Genomic DNA, 16098 nt, shown 5'->3' with positions numbered 1-16098 from the left:
CCAGTCACATGCAGCCACAGCCCACTTGCTACTAACATTTTCTCTAGGCTGGCCTCAAATTACAATCCTTCCAATCCCACATAATTGGGATCACATACAGGCACAAGCATTAATAACAAATGATTTTAAGTTACATATAATTCTTTTTATAGGTTTTTATTGTAAAAATACTGTACAGAGGGGTTATAGTTAAATGAATAATGAGTACATTTCCTATCGAGCATTGTTACCTCCTCCTTGGTTTTTCCCCTACCATCCCTTTAACATATAATTCTTATCTCCCACATGACCTTTTATTTTATTTTCACCTGCTTGATCTGCAGTCTCAGGAAAAGGGCCAACAATCTTCTTTGGAAGACTCTCAGATACTTCCTGTTAAAATTAGTATCAATAATGAATTATTCCTTTCTTTAATTATTTTCTATGAGGATATCTCATTTTGAAAGCTGCTAGACAAAAAGAAATATGGAAAGAATGTGTTGAAAATCAGACTATTTTAATGAAGAATTTCACATATGCTCACTAGGTCAGGCCTGACTCCCACATTCATATGATCAATGATTCTGTAAACAAACCAAGTCCTATGTGGCACAGATTGATGAACGGAAGCCACAGTTACTGAGCAATGTAGTAATTGAATTAGCCAACAACTAAGAACAAAATAACAGAAGTGGAAAATGTTTCCTTGCAAAAAGCAAGGAATTTCTAGGAGGAAGAAGAAATAAACACACAAGCAATCAAAAATCACCAATCAGAAAGAAAAGTTGCATATTTTAGTCCAAACTATTTAAGATTGCCATAGTGAGCATCTCTATAAACCATCTGTGGTAAGTTCAAACATAGTCTACAGTCCATGAAAATCAGTAGATAAAAATTTGATATTTGCTGGTTTCCTTCAATGAGCTAAAGGTGATTAAGAGGCTATTGTTTGGCTAAAATCTTGGCTAAAACCAAGACCCCATTCTGGATGGTATCATTAATTTAATAGATCATAGACTTGATTTGTAAAGCCTTCTTCTCTTTCTCTACAAAGACACCTAATTCCAGAAATATCCATAAAGACAAATTCACATTTTTAACTACAACATTACTGATAGTTAACATGAAACCAGAAGTTTTGAGTCAGTGGCAATGATACCATTTTACCATGAATCCAATTTAGAGTTAATCATAATCTCAACAGATTAGTCCTAAGAATCAAATTTGATCTTAGCTTTCATCACGTCACAAAGTTTACAAATAGAAATACAAACAATAAACCAATTAGGGTTGAGTTTTCTGATTTTTGTTTTTTGCCACAAATCCAAGAAAAATCTGCAGCTATAAGGTACTGGAAATTACTGGAAATTCTAACAAAATCCTAAGCCTCATGACCAGTTTAAATTTTTTTCAATTAAAAATTAGATTATAATCTATGGTAATCAGAAATGAAATTTCATTTGAATATGGAATAGTATAAAAACAATAAGAAATAATAAATTTAAATTTAAAATCTTGTATACCAGCAGACGATTATCTTTCCTGCCATCATACTGGTTTTGTTCTTTCTTCAATGTCATTTTTGAGACTGGTTCTGCTAACAAAATCATTAAATTAAAATGACATACTAAGAACAGTTGTATTAAGAGGCAGTTGTTATAGCATTAGAACTTTACAAATACCATACACAATTAAACTATAATCATTGCCGGATACTGGTGACTAACAGTAACTAACACCAGTAATCCTAGCTATTCAGGAGGCTGAGATCTGAGGATCTAGGTTAAAAGCAAGCCTGGTCTGGAAAGTCCATTAGACTCTTATCTTCATTTAACCATCAGAAAACCAGAAGTGGTGCTGTGGCTCAAAGGGGCAGAGTGCTAGTCTTGAGCAAGAGTTCAAGGACTGCACCCAGGCCCTGAGTTCAAGCCCCATGGTAGACAAACAAACAAAAAATATACAATCATTAACATAAAAAAGAGGCTCAGGGACAGCTTTCAGGCCCAGAGTTCAAGCCCCAGGACCAGCCAGAAAAAGAAAAAGAAAAAAGAAAAAAAAGGAATTCTAGGAGGGCATGACACTGCCCAAAAAGAAATGTACTCATAACCTGACTTATGTAACTGTAACCCCTCTGTCCTTCACTTTTACAATTAAATTAAATTACATTAAGTTAAAAAAAAAAAAAGAATTCTAGTCTAAGTGGCACATAAGGCTGCCAGGTGCTGGTGGCTCACACCTGTAATCCGAGCTTTGTAGTAGACTGAAATCTAAAGATCACAGTTTGTAGCCAGCCCTGACAGACAAGTCCATGAGACTCTTACCTCCAATTTTATACAAAAAAAAAATCCAGAAGTCGAGGTTAGGGCTCAAGTCGTAGAATAATAGATGACTCAGTAGAATAAAAATGGATTGTTTTTAAAGATAGGATTATGCTACATGCCTAGTCTAGCTTATAACTCCTGAACTCAAAAACCCTCTTGCCTCAAACTCCCAAGTTGTAGGGACTACAAATATGAATCCCAACACCCACCTCTCCAACAAGCATGTTTTAACCTTAAACTTTGTCAGAAAGCTGTCTTTTGTAAGCCTCTAACAAATAGAGGGAATTCAAACAAGGAATTTAAGCACACTGAAACATAAAAGCAAAAACATCTCATTAATATTACACTTTAAAAATTTTTTTTCTTGCCAGGCTCCAGTGGCTCATGCCTATAATCCTAGCTATTCAGGAGGCTGAGATCTAAGGATAGCAGTTCAAAGCAGCCAGGGCAGGAAAGTCCGTAAGTCTCTTATTTCCAATTAACCACCAGAAGACCAGAACTGGCTCTGTGGCTCAAGTAGTAGAGCACTCTCCTTGAGCTCAAGAGCTCAGGGACGGCACCCAGGACCAGAGTTCAAACCCCATGACCTACCAAAAAGGTTGGGAGAGATGGGGAGAAAGATGAAAAGAGTAACAATTGATTAAGATTCATTGTATTAATACTTGGTCGAATGGTAACTTTTTTGTACAACTACATAAAGATAAAAATTAAATTTTTAAAGTATTTTCTGTGTTTATTAATTGATCATTTTTGAAATATGAATGCCAATAAATTCATTGGCAGGGCCTGTTGTTGATTTGTCTTTTATGCTGGTCCTGGGATTTGAACCCAGGGCCTGGGCATTGTCCCTGAGCTTTTTTACTCAAGGCTAGTGATCTACCACTTGAGCCAAAGTTCCACTGCCAGCTTTTTGGAGGTTAATTGGAGATAAGGGACTCATGGACTTTTTGTCAGGGCTGCCTTTAAACCATGATCCTAAGATCTCATCCCCCTGAGCAGATGGTATTACAAGTATGAGCCATTGGCATCCTGCTTGACATTGGCACTTTTTTTAATGTCAATTCATACTGTCAAATTTGGGGGAGAATTAGGAATGAGAAGAACAGAGCATTTCAAATATTTTAATGTATTGCTTCTCAGAGTAAGTTGTATTACAAATCTTACCTGATTGTAATGTTGGTCGATTCTTCTTCCCTAATGCCTTAGTTGGAACAGAATTTGTCCTTGCAGTGGTAGGCTACATGAATTTTTGAAACAAGATAGTTAATGAATGATGTGTAACCCATATAATATGTACTTAATTAAATTTACTTAATTGAAGATAGAAATATAAAACTATTACCTTCCATGTCTCAGCCCATACTGAAAAGCAAAAGGGAATATAATGAATTCTATGTAAACATAATAATGCCAGTTATCCATTCTTGAACCATTAGGACAGAGCTGAATTCTCAAGCTTAGCTTTTGAAATGCTTAAATTTGGATTTGGAGTTGATATTTTCTTTTGTTACTGTTTAGGACAACAACATGACAGAAATATATTAAAGAAAAGTAAGAGTACAGATTCAACAGAACATGCATTTGCAATTTCAAATGTGAAACAAGATTCCTAATGATTGTTAATAAGATGGAAAAGTATAACTCTGCAAGTATAACTATGCTGATTGATGGAGATAAAAGTGATTTCCAATCAGTAGGTAGATCATGAGCCAAAGAGGATAAATATTAAGGCTGGTGGAAGAATATTTACTGCAGACATAGTGGCTAGAATACCTCAGAATCATTCAAACCAATAAGCTACAAGAATTCATTATTTTCTTCTTATTATTCAGAAATTAAGTACCTAATAGAACACCAATAAATGGAGTTTATATTTATTTCTTCTCAATATAATGTTTATGACATGATCACTTGGAGACTAATAGTATTTTCTCATATGCATTTAAACTATTGATTTGTCTCTATTACCTATATAATCTAGTTTACCTTTCTTTGATTTTCTTTTTATTTTTGGTATGAGTACTGAAATTTGAACTCAGGGCCTCACAATCCCATCCCTGATCACAACCTGTGGCTCTACCATTTGAGCCACATTTTCACTTCCAGTTTTTTGCTAGTTAACTAGAGATAAAAATCTGGGGAATTTGTTTTTCTAAGTAATACCTGACTGAGATTCTCAGATCTACTTCAGCTTCTTGAGTAGCCAGAATTATAGGCCTGAGATTCCTATGTGGGTTTTTTTTGTTTTGTTTTTTTAGGGAGTTTTTTGCCAGTCCTGAGGCTTGAACTCTGGGCCTAAGCACTCTTGAGCTTCTTTTGCGCAAGGTTAGCTCTCTACCACTTGAGCCCCAGCACCACTTCTGGTTTTTTCTGTGTATGTGATACAGAGGAATTGAACCCAGGGCTTCATGCATGTGAGGCAAGCACTCTACCACTAAGCCACATTGTCAGTCCCTTGTGTGTGTGTGTGTGTGTGTGTGTGTGTGTGTGTTTTCTTTTTTTTTTTTTTGGTCCGGTTGTGGGGCCTGAACTCTGGGTCTGAGTGCTGTCCCTCAGCTCTTCAGCTCAAAGCTAGTGCTCTACCACTTGAGCCACAGCGCCACTTCCGGTTTTTTTTCTTTTTGCTTATGTGGTGCTGAGGAATCAAACCCAGGGCCTCAGGCATGCAAGGCAAGCGCTCTACCACTGAGCCAACTTCCCAGCCCTGTGTGTGTGTTTTCAATCAAAGAAGTTATATGAGCCAGATTTAAAGGGAGTGTGTGTGTGTGTGTGTGTGTGTGTGTGTTGATCCTGGGGCTTGAACTCAGGGCCTAGACACTGACCCTAAGCTTTTTTTACTCAAGGTTTGGTCTCTACCACTTGAGCCACAGCTCTACTTCCAGTTTTTTAGTAGTTAATTGGAAGTAAGTGTCTCACAGACTTTCCTGTCTGGTCTGGCTTCCAACCACGATCCTCAGATCTCAGCCTCCTAAGTACCTAGGATTATAGTAATTAGCCACTGGTCCCAGCATTGTATTTTTTTTGTGGGGGGGGTCCCGGTTGTGGGGCCTGAACTCTGGGCCTGGGTGCTGTCCCTCAGCTCTTCAGCTCAAGGCTAACACTCTACCACTTGAGCCACAGCGCCACTTCTGGCTTTTTTCTTTTTGCTTATGTGGTGCTGAGGAATCGAACCCAGGGCCTCAGAGGCATGCAAGGCAAGCGCTCTACCACTGAGCCAGCTTCCCAGCACCCCAGCATTGTATTTTTAATATTGAACTATGATATGCAAAAAAATTGTCACAGAATCACAGAATAAATCTTTATAATTTAAAATCCATATAATGTTTACTTTTTTTTTTTTTTTTTGGGGGGGGTCCGATCATGGGGCCTGAACTCTGGGCCTGGGCGCTGTCCCTCAGCTCTTCAGCTCAAGGCTAGCGCTCTACCACTTGAGCCACAGTGCCACTTCTGGATTTTTTCTTTTTGCTTATATGGTGCTGAGGAATGGAACCCAGGGCCTCAGGCATGCAAGGCAAGCGCTCTACCACTGAGCCATCTTCCCAGCCCCCCATATAATGTTTACTAAAAATAACCACTTTCTCATTAAATTAACTGCAACTTTTTAAAAAGTACATTGTCTGGATATGTGATCTTTCTCCAAAGGGATTTTATGGAACAAATGGAAAATCTAGCTGTCTTTGTTAAATCAGTTAATGTTAATCCAAATTAATCTAATCTGATTAAGTAGTGTTTATAAACTCTGAATTGTTGATGCTTGTTAATTATGGAGAAATGGATGGCTGCAGTTTACCCGGTTCTAGCAGTCCCCTGACTGGCAGGAATCTCTGTAGCAGGGCTGATCTTGTCTCTGTTTCCAATGGATACGTACATGCATACATACATACTGACACCATCAGAGGTGAGTTGTCTCAAATGTTCTCATTTCTAACTCCAAAATTACCTATTGACATGTTCTCTGCTCTTCCTGCTTTCCACTAAAATTTCCCTCCTTTTCAAAAGTAATTGTTAGATCTATGGCATTTATTCTATTTTATATTATTTTTATGAAATTTCCCACCATATAATTCTTCCTTGTTCACAGTAGGACCTACTAATTTGTATTTCTTCTTCCCCTTGCTTCTTCCTCTAGAAATGAAGCAAATTTTATGCTTTTCCTAGTCCTCTTGACTTAAACAATTATCCTCTGGCTTTTTATCTTCTTTTTTTCTTTTGTTTTTGTATTTTTATTATTTTAATTTTATTGTCAAGGTGATGTATAGAGGGGTTACAGTTACATAAGTAAGGTAGTAAGTACATTTCTTGTTGAACTTGTTACCTCCTCTTCTTTTTTTCTGTACTGGTCCTTGGGCTCAAACTTGGACCCTGGGTACTGTCCCTGAGCTTTTGTGCTCAGAGCTAGTGCTTTACTACTTGATCCATAGCTCCACTTCCAGATTTTGGTAGTTAATTGGGAATATGAGTCTCTTATGTCTTTCTGCCCAGGCTGGCTTTGAACTGTGATCCTCAGATCTCAGCCTCCTAAGAAGCTAGGATTTCAGGAGTGCATTATAGACATGAATCACTAGTGCCCAACTATCTCAATTTCTTTAAAAGGAAGCATCACAGTGCTACTCAGAGGGTGGTCAGAAGACTTGGAACTGGGAACTTCAGAAATACAGATTCCCTGACCAGCAAAGTCAAGACATTATCCCAAAGTTTCTGTAAAGTTAGAGAAGCCCTGGTATCCATGGAATCTGCTTCCAAACTCCTTTATGTTAACTTGGAATCTAGTCTCAAATTCCATCCTCTCATCAAATTGAAACTCTATGGAATGACTTAAACTTTGCAATGAAATTTTGACCTAGCAATGACTTTCCTGATCTCTTCATTGCTAATTCTATGCTTTTCTTCTGTCCAATTCTCTTAATTCTAGTTTACAGAAAACAAGTATTTGTATGGCATTAAATTGAAAATACATGTCACTGATCTTATGTTTTATTACCACTAGAAAATAAAACATGGCTCTGCATAATCCAGTACAGAAATCTTTAAATATCTTCCCAACTGACAAGAAGATGACAGGAAAGCTAGGAACATTTTATTCCACTTCCCTACTAGTCTGATGACAGAAACCTCACTCTGTATTTCTCCCATATTTCTAATACCATGCCCTTTTTTTTTCAAGGATTCGCTTTATGTTCCCACACTCCACCATACACAATTTCCTCTTCATGTTTCATTCACTCCCAGTTCCCTCTGCCTTGCTTATTCTTCATTATCTCTGTTCCTTTCTTCTTCATTGTTTCCTAAATTTCCTCAGGTATGAGCTGATCTTGGAATGGCACTCAGCACTTGTGGTTCAGCTCCCTCTCTGACAACCGCTGATGCTGAAAGTTGATAGGATGTATATTCACAAGGAAGCATTTGACATGTACACTTTGGTCCCAAGAAAGATCATTGCTCCTATTTTAAATACATACTGTCAAATTAGTTTTATAATATGTAATTATTACCTTCCATCTGATCTTCTGTATTTTCTCCAATTTGTTTTGCATCTCCAAGGAAATTAGCAATACTCTTCTCTGGAAAACTCTCAGAGATACTCTATTAAGAGTGATAACAATCATAACTTGCAGAAAGTTTCATCAATCATTTTCTAAGTAGATAGCCGAATGTCCTACTTTGAAAACAAACTTTAAAAGAGGAGACCATGAAAATCAAGAACATCTCAATGAAGAACTTCACGTATGCTCTGTATATCAAGCTAATCTTTTACCTTCATATGGACATTAACTTTCTAAACTAGCCATGGAAGTTGAGAGGCAATGCACTCATGGACACAATTATTGTGCTTGCATACAATCAACAAAGAAAACAACTTAAGAATATGCAATCTTGAAATCCACACACGTGATGATTTTTTTCAAAATACATCTTTAAATACATTGTTATAAGCACCTTTATTAATACTACTTCCATTGTGACATATTTGGTGTTAAGATAGTTGGCTTGAGCTCAGGTATGTCATATTAAGTATAAACAGTACACATTAAATGCTGCTTCATCAGGTAAACAAAGTTTTATGAACATTATGTAAAGATGTCACAATAGTAAAAAGGTTTTGAAAAAGTAGCAGGAAACACTTTTCTTCAGGTTATGTTTAAATAAGTGCATGGAAATTCTAGAGATGATGTGTAACTTTTTCCTAGTTAGGAAAGAACTATACAGGAAGCCTCAGTAAGAGGGAAGCACAAGTACATTTACATTTGATGTGTCTGAAATACACCACATACTTGTGTATTTTCTTGTTTACATATTACATAAAGAAGAAATGAGCCTGGAGCCAGTGGCTGACACCTGTAATCCTAGCTACTCAGAAGGCTGAGATCTGAGGAGGCCTGGTTCAAAGCCATCCAGGGCAGAAAAGTCTATGAGACTCCTATCGCCAATTAACCACCAAAAAGCAGGAAGTGGAGTTCAAGCCTTGAGAAACAAAAGTTAAGGGACAGTCTCCAGGCCCTGAGTTCAAGCCCCAGTACTGGCACAAAAAGACAAAAAGAAGGGAAGCGGAGGAGGAAGAAGAGGAATAAAGGGGAGGGGAAGGAGGAGGAAGAAAAGAGGGGGAGGAGAAAAAGGAAGAAGGAGAGAGAGAAGGAGGAGGGGAGGAGGAGGATAGGTGGAAGGGAGGAGAGTGAATGGGAGGAAGAGAAGGAGGAGAAAAAGAAGGAGCAGAAAGGGGCTGGGAAGGTGGCTCAGTGGTAGAGCGCTTGCCTTGCATGCCTGAGGCCCTGGGTTCAATTCATCAGCACCACATAAGCAAAAAGAAAAAAGCCAGAAGTGGCACTGTGGCTCAAGTGGTAGAGCGCTAGCCTTGAGCTGAAGAGCTGAGGGACAGCGCCCAGGCCCAGAGTTCAGGCCCCACGACCAGACCCAAAAAAAAAAAAAAAAGAAGGAGCAGAAAGAGAAGGAAGAGGAGCAAGAGAAGGAGGGAGAAGAAGAAATGGCTATTGAGATGATTATTTTAGTTCCTGCTTCCTGATTATTCTGAAATGTTAAAAGTAACTCCATGAACAGATGTCACTTACTGATCTCTGTCCAGAATGTGCTCCTCAGAGACTTCCACATGGCTCACACATTTGCATCTTAACTATCACACCCAGGAAAATGGCCTCTGTGACTACATCTAACTCCTTTTATTTATTTATTTATTTATTTTTTTGTCGGTCGTGGGGCTTGAACTCTGGGCCTGGGCGCTGTCCCTCAGCTCTTCAGCTCAAGGCGAGCGCTCTACCACTTGAGCTACAGCGCCACTTCTGGTTTTCTGGAGGTTTATTGGAGGTAGGAGTCTCATGGTCACTCCTGCCCAGGCTGGCTTTGAACCGCGATCCTCATATCTCAGCCTCCTGAGTAGCTAGGATTACAGGCGTGAGCCACCAGCGCCCGGCCTCCTTTTATTTTTTATATGGATCATCTACACTAACTTACAGTATTTACTGTTTATTTTTCCTGTTTTCCACTGTTTTTTGTTTGTGGGTTTTGGGGGTTTTTTGTACTGGAGATTGCATTTGCTGGGTAAGCATTTTGCCACTGAGCTCCATCCCAGACATTGTCCTGTTTCAAAAACTATAGCATAATCCTAGTCTGGTTTACTCAGTGTTTTAACTGCCTAGCATACAGTGACTTTACTCAGCAGCAAACTCAATATGCAAAGTCAAAATATTTAAAATTTAGCCAGGTACCAATGGCTCACACCTGTAATCCTAGCTACTCAGGAGGCTGAGATATGAGGATCATAGTTCAAAGGCAGCCTGGGCAGGAAAATCTGTGAAACTCTTATCTCAAATAAACCATCAGAAAACCAGAAGTTGGCACTGTGGCTCAAGTGGTAGAGTGCTTGCCTTGAGTTGAAGAGCTGAGGGACAGTCCCCAAGCCCAGAGTTCAAGCCCCATGACTGACAAAAAAATAAAATTAAAATTAAAATTCTAGGAGCAAACCAAGTAGCAAATCAAGTAGTAAACCCCGATATTCCTGGAGGATATTCCCATAAATAGGCTACTAATATTTGTCTCACACCAAAATAGAAGCACATTTGTCCCCATTCAATTTTCTATTATTTTACTAATAGTACTGCCATTTTATTACCCTCAGGCTCAGTAAGGTATCTTCAATATTGATTTTATGACATTTAATGCTCTGGGGATCATTTCATCTTGCACAGTATACTTGTTTCACATGTCACTGATTAATTTCATATTTCTTATGCCATTTCTACATTCTAGCCATCTAAATGTAGACCTAGTGCCACCTCTAATAAAGACCATAAAATTCAACTGAGGTAAATTGTTTTGTCCCTTATTACCTAAGTCCTAGAACAGAGATTGGATGTATTATACTCTACCAATGTGCTGTTACCAGTGCTGAAGCTCTTTATACCTAAGGGTTCAGGTCTTTTCCATATCTTTCTTCCTAGTGACCACTTTTAAATAGGTCACTTTTAGGTATATTTATCTCATCTCAAGCATATCTGCCATAGAGGCTCTTAAAGCATTCAATTTATGAAAGTGCTTCCTACACCATGGAGCTGAATTGTTATGTCAATATCTCAAATTTACAATTCCTCATGTTTTCCTTTTCTGTAACATTCTTGAAAATCTAAGTAAACTAATAATTCTTTCACATATGATGTGTTTCCATTCTTTCTGTGATACAATTTAATATACATTTTTAACTTCAAATTGTAATGTGCATTTTAAAAGTTAATGGCAATACTTAATTCCAAAAGATTTAATGTTAAACAATGTGAGAAGTTACAAGATTTCTCCTAGAAATAAAGCTTTTTGAAGTGCAGAGGGTTGAGACAGGATCTCACTATATAGCTGAGATTGGTCTCAAATTTACAATCCTTCTCTCTCAGTTTCTTGAGGGCTGGAACTAAAATAAAATCATTATTAAAAGCAATGGTGGCGATACTAGCTACTTAGGAGGATGAGACCTAAGGATTGAGATTCAAATCAGTCCAGGCAGATAAAAAGTCTCTGAGAGTCTTATCTCCAACTAACCAGCAAAAATTTGGAGGTGAAGGTATGACTCAAATGGTAGAGCTACAACATTGAGTGAAAAAGTCAAGCACACATGGAAAGAAAACTCATTACTGAAAACTTTTCATTATAAGTCAGGATTGCTGGCACCATAGGTCCATTAGACTACGGAATTTGAGGATAATCTCAGTAACATAGTAAGACTGATTAATCTAAAAACAACAACACTTGAATCTCAAGTATTTTTTTGGTCTGTTGTAGGGCTTAAAGTCAGGTTGAATCTCAATTATAGGAGAGAGATTCTTATGTGATTATGGAATTAAGTGTGGGGGTTTTTTTGTTTTTGTTTTGGTTTATGGTCAGTCGTGGGCTTGAACTCTGGGCCTGGTTCAAGGCTAGCACCCTACCACTTGAGCCACAGCACCACTTCCAGTTTTCTGAGAGGTTTATTGGAGATAAGAGTCTCACAGCCTTTCCTGCCCAGGCTGACTTTGAACCGAGATCCTCAGATCTCAGCCTCCTGAGTAGCTAGGATTACAGGCATGAGCCACCGACACCCAGCCTGGAATTAGGTGTTTCTGAAGAAGCAGTATGTTGTAAAAAAAAAAAATGTGAAATTCTATATTTTTGGGGGGGGGGGGTCTGGTCGTGGGGCCTGAACTCTGGGCCTGGGCGCTGTCCCTCAGCTCTTCAGCTCAAGGCTAGCGCTCTACCACTTGAGCCACAGCGCCACTTCCGGTTTTTTTTTCTTTTTGCTTATGTGGTGCTGAGGAATCGAACCCAGGGCCTCGAGCATGCAAGGCAAGCACTCTACCACTGAGCCACCTTCCCAGCCCCGTGAAATTCTATTTTAAAATGCAATTTTTTTCATAATATCAATGAAAGCTGTTGATCAATAATGGGTTAGGAACAGGGAAAGAGAAACCAGCTCTTTGGGTATGGGTACCAGTAAGGGAGGGTTGGGCTAACAAGAGCGAAAGAGAATGAATAGGGTTGAAGTAGACTGTTAACATGTATGAAAACAAAACAATGAAAGAAGAGGAAGGAGAGATAGGGAGAGGGCTGATTGTATCCATGCATGGAAATGTGGCAATAAAATCCCCATTTGTGCTCATGTATCCTCAATATCACAAAAACCCCACAAAATGTGTAAAGGAATGTCATAGGAACTTTTAATAATATGTCCCTAATGATACTGATGATGCTACAATTTTTAAGTATTACTATAATAGACTTCAATTTCATTGCTATACAAATCAATCTGACATGTCATTAAATACCACAACCTGAACACTGAAACATTATCAGAGCAAAAAAACTGGTAAAAGAAATGTTACTTTAATTCTCCACTTGGAGTATGGACATCAGAATTTCTGGGTGTGTGTGTGTGTGTGTGTGTGTGTGTGTGTGTGTGTGTGTGTGTGTGTGTGTGTGTGTGTGTGTGTGTACCCATGGCCTAGGGCTCTCACTTGGCTTTTTTGCTCACAGCTGGCACTGGACCATTTGAGCTACACTTCAATCACTTTGTTGGCTCACTGGAGAGTGGAATCTCTCAGATTGTTCTGCCCAAGCTGGCTTTGAATCTCAATCCTCAGATCTCAGCTTTATCAGTGGCTAGAATTACAGATGTGAACAATGCCCAGAAAGGTAATTAGAATTCTAAAGAGTAATATAGAGTTTGGAAATATATATATATATAAAACTTTGATTTTTAAAAAGTATATATATATATATATATATATATATATGTAAGGAGATTGGCATTGCATCAGTTTAAAATTTTCAGAAATATATTCTAAAGTCTTTAAAGTCCTAATTGGAGAATACTAGAAATATACTAAAATTTCTTTCCTGTTGATGATGTTTCTCTAAGTTTTCTTAATTAAATCTTCCTCAGAATTACTTACCTGAACTCATACATCCTAAATGCTAGAGAAACGCTTACACATTTTTAGAAATTTAATAATTAGTAGATGTTTAATGTACATTACATTGCATGTAACATTCCATTTTAAAATCCATTTATCTATTCATATATTTATATTAATAATGTTAATTTACTTATTCTACATACTTATTCAAGACCTCAGTCTAGATGCTACAGGATTTACACAGGTTTCCTAATCTTGTATAGCTCAGGGCAGGAACTTTAAATGAATACTTAAATCATTAATTACAAAATATAAAATTTGAAATGTTAGAATAACAAGGACTGTGTGTGTGTGTGTGTGTGTGTGTGTGTGTGTGTGTGTGTGTGTGCGCCAGTTCTGGGGCTTAAACTCAGGATCTTGGCACTCTTCATGAGCTTTTGTTCAAGGCTAGTGCTCTAGCACTTGAGCCACAGCTCTACTTCTGGTTTTCTGGTATTTAATTGGAGTTGAGTCTCACAGACTTTCCTGCCCAGGCTGGCTTCCAAACATGATCCTCAGATCTCAGTCTCCTGAGTAGCTAGAATTACAGGTATGAGCCACCAGCACCCGGAAAGAATGCAAACAATTTCTAAAATTAAAGTATTCTCATAAGACTAATGAGAGTCTCTGATTCTGATTAGTATTTGAAACAGATCGTGTATTCCTCAGTTACATGGACAGTTTCACACAGATTCTTAATTTTTTAGAAAACACAATAAAGCAGGGTGCCGGTGGCTCACGCCTATAATCCTAGCTACTCAGGAGGTTGAGATCTGTGGATCATGATTCAAAGCCAGCACGGGCAGGAAAGTCTGTGAGACTCTTATCTCCAATCAACCACTCAGAAAACTGGAAGTGGTGCTGTGGCTCAAGTGGTAGAGCTCTAGCCGTGAGCTGAAGAGCTGAGGGACAAGCGCCCACGCCCAGAGTTCAAGCCCCACAACTAATGAAAAAAAGAAAAAACAGAAAGAAAGAGAGAGAGAAAGAGAGAGAAAGAAAGAAAGCATACTAAAATCCCTTTGTGATATAAATTTTGAGAACTATTTTAAATTTATAAATCTCCATACTTCCTACTATTATTTTAATCTAAACAGAGAGCCAAGGGTAAAGAAAAACTTTTATTAACTTTCCTAAATGCTCTATGGTACTAAAACTTTTTAAATTAAAAAAAAATTAAGTTTCCAAGAAAAATCTGTATGTCGTTTGAAACTAAATGCACTAGAGAAATTATTTGAGGTCTGTAATTTGATGACTGTAATTACTCATTGGATCCAGTAGAGATTTATTAAAAATTGAGAAATATAAAAGCCCTGTTAGTATAAACTAAAAGTCACAGCAAACAATACTTATCCAAATAATCCTTAGCCAAATTTCCTGTACTGTGGGAAAATTACTGTGAATAAACTTTCCAGTTGCCATGTGTTTCTCACACCATTCTGAAGTCCCTACTATATCCAATCAACTACACATAATTCTATATAAAACAATGATGGAATAGAACATGCCTAAGTTTTAAAAGTAAGCATTAATGGAGTTTATATTGTGGAATATTGATATCGTGTGTGTTATTGAATACTAACATAATGTGTTATTGAACATTGATATGGTGGCTATTGAATAAGAATATATGAAATGTATGTGTGATATGAAATGTTAAATTGTAAAATTAGGAGTTAGAAGTTAGAAGTGAGAACTGTGAACGATAGAAATAAGGACACACCAGAGAGCCTACAAAGCCATCACCAAGGCAACTAGCCCACCAGATAACCAGACCCAGCCAGAGGCAAGCCAGCTCCGCCCTCATCCATTGCCAGACCTGACCAGCAGCAGAGCTGCCATCGAGGCAACCCTGGTAATCAGACACAGCCAGAAATGAAGGGCCAGCCTAAAACATGCAAAAGCCCAGGGCAGCAGAGACCCAGGGAGACGGCCTCCCGAGCGAGGTGAGTCCACGTGGGATCGACCCTCCGGTGGGAAGCCGGGCCGCTCCTCCCTTCAGCGACTCATACCCTCGGCAGACTCCCCTGGACCTCCGGACCAAGTGCGGTGCTGCGTGAGCTCCCCTGGGTCGGGGGCACGCTTAGTACAAGTAGGCCTAAGAGTTAGCTATTCGTATGGATTGCATTTGAAGTGTTTAAATAAATGAAGTAAAACGTATTAAGTCTAAGCGTGTTGCTATACATATGCAAACTCAGCACAATTGCCTAAAACAAAAATCAGAGCTAGAAAATTAATTTCACAAAGGAGCACTTTACCTTGCTATGAGAATTACCATCACCTTGCTTTGAAATAGATGAGAAAACCTGGGGAAAAGGTTCATCAGAACACCTTTAAAACAAAAATGTGTAACAAAATGAATAACCTATGAAACATTCTTTGTTCCATATCAGATAGTGACAGCCAATATACACAAATACTGAACCTTCACCAGGTGCCTGTAATTCTAACTACTCAGGAGGCTGAGATCTGAGAATCATGGTTTGAAGCCAGCCCAGGCAGGAATGTCTATGAGATACTTACCTTGAATTAATCACCAAAAAGCCAAAGGTAGGCTATGAGTCAAGTGGTAGAGCACTATCCTTGAGTACAAAATCTCAGGCATAGCACCACAGGTACTGAGTTCAAGCCTAGGACTGGCACAAAAAATAATGATAATGATAATAACATTGAGCCTTCATCATAAATGGACGATCCTAAAGGCCGAACTGAAAGTCTAGTTAATGCTCACAAAACTTTTGCTACCTAAAATGATGTAGAATGATACAATCTCCCTTCTCCAACTAGTCCTAGTTAAAAACCCAGGCTGTGTAACTAGCAGCCATGGCAGTGCTGGCTCTTCAGCATAAAAAGCACCTATTAAAAAAGAACCC

Source organism: Dipodomys spectabilis, unplaced genomic scaffold, assembly GCF_019054845.1.
Source record: "Dipodomys spectabilis isolate Male_0828 unplaced genomic scaffold, ASM1905484v1 ptg000017l, whole genome shotgun sequence".
In the NCBI taxonomy this organism is placed as follows: Eukaryota; Metazoa; Chordata; class Mammalia; order Rodentia; family Heteromyidae; genus Dipodomys; species Dipodomys spectabilis.
The sequence above is the reverse complement of the archived record's forward strand: the minus strand, read 5'-3'. Positions refer to the sequence as shown.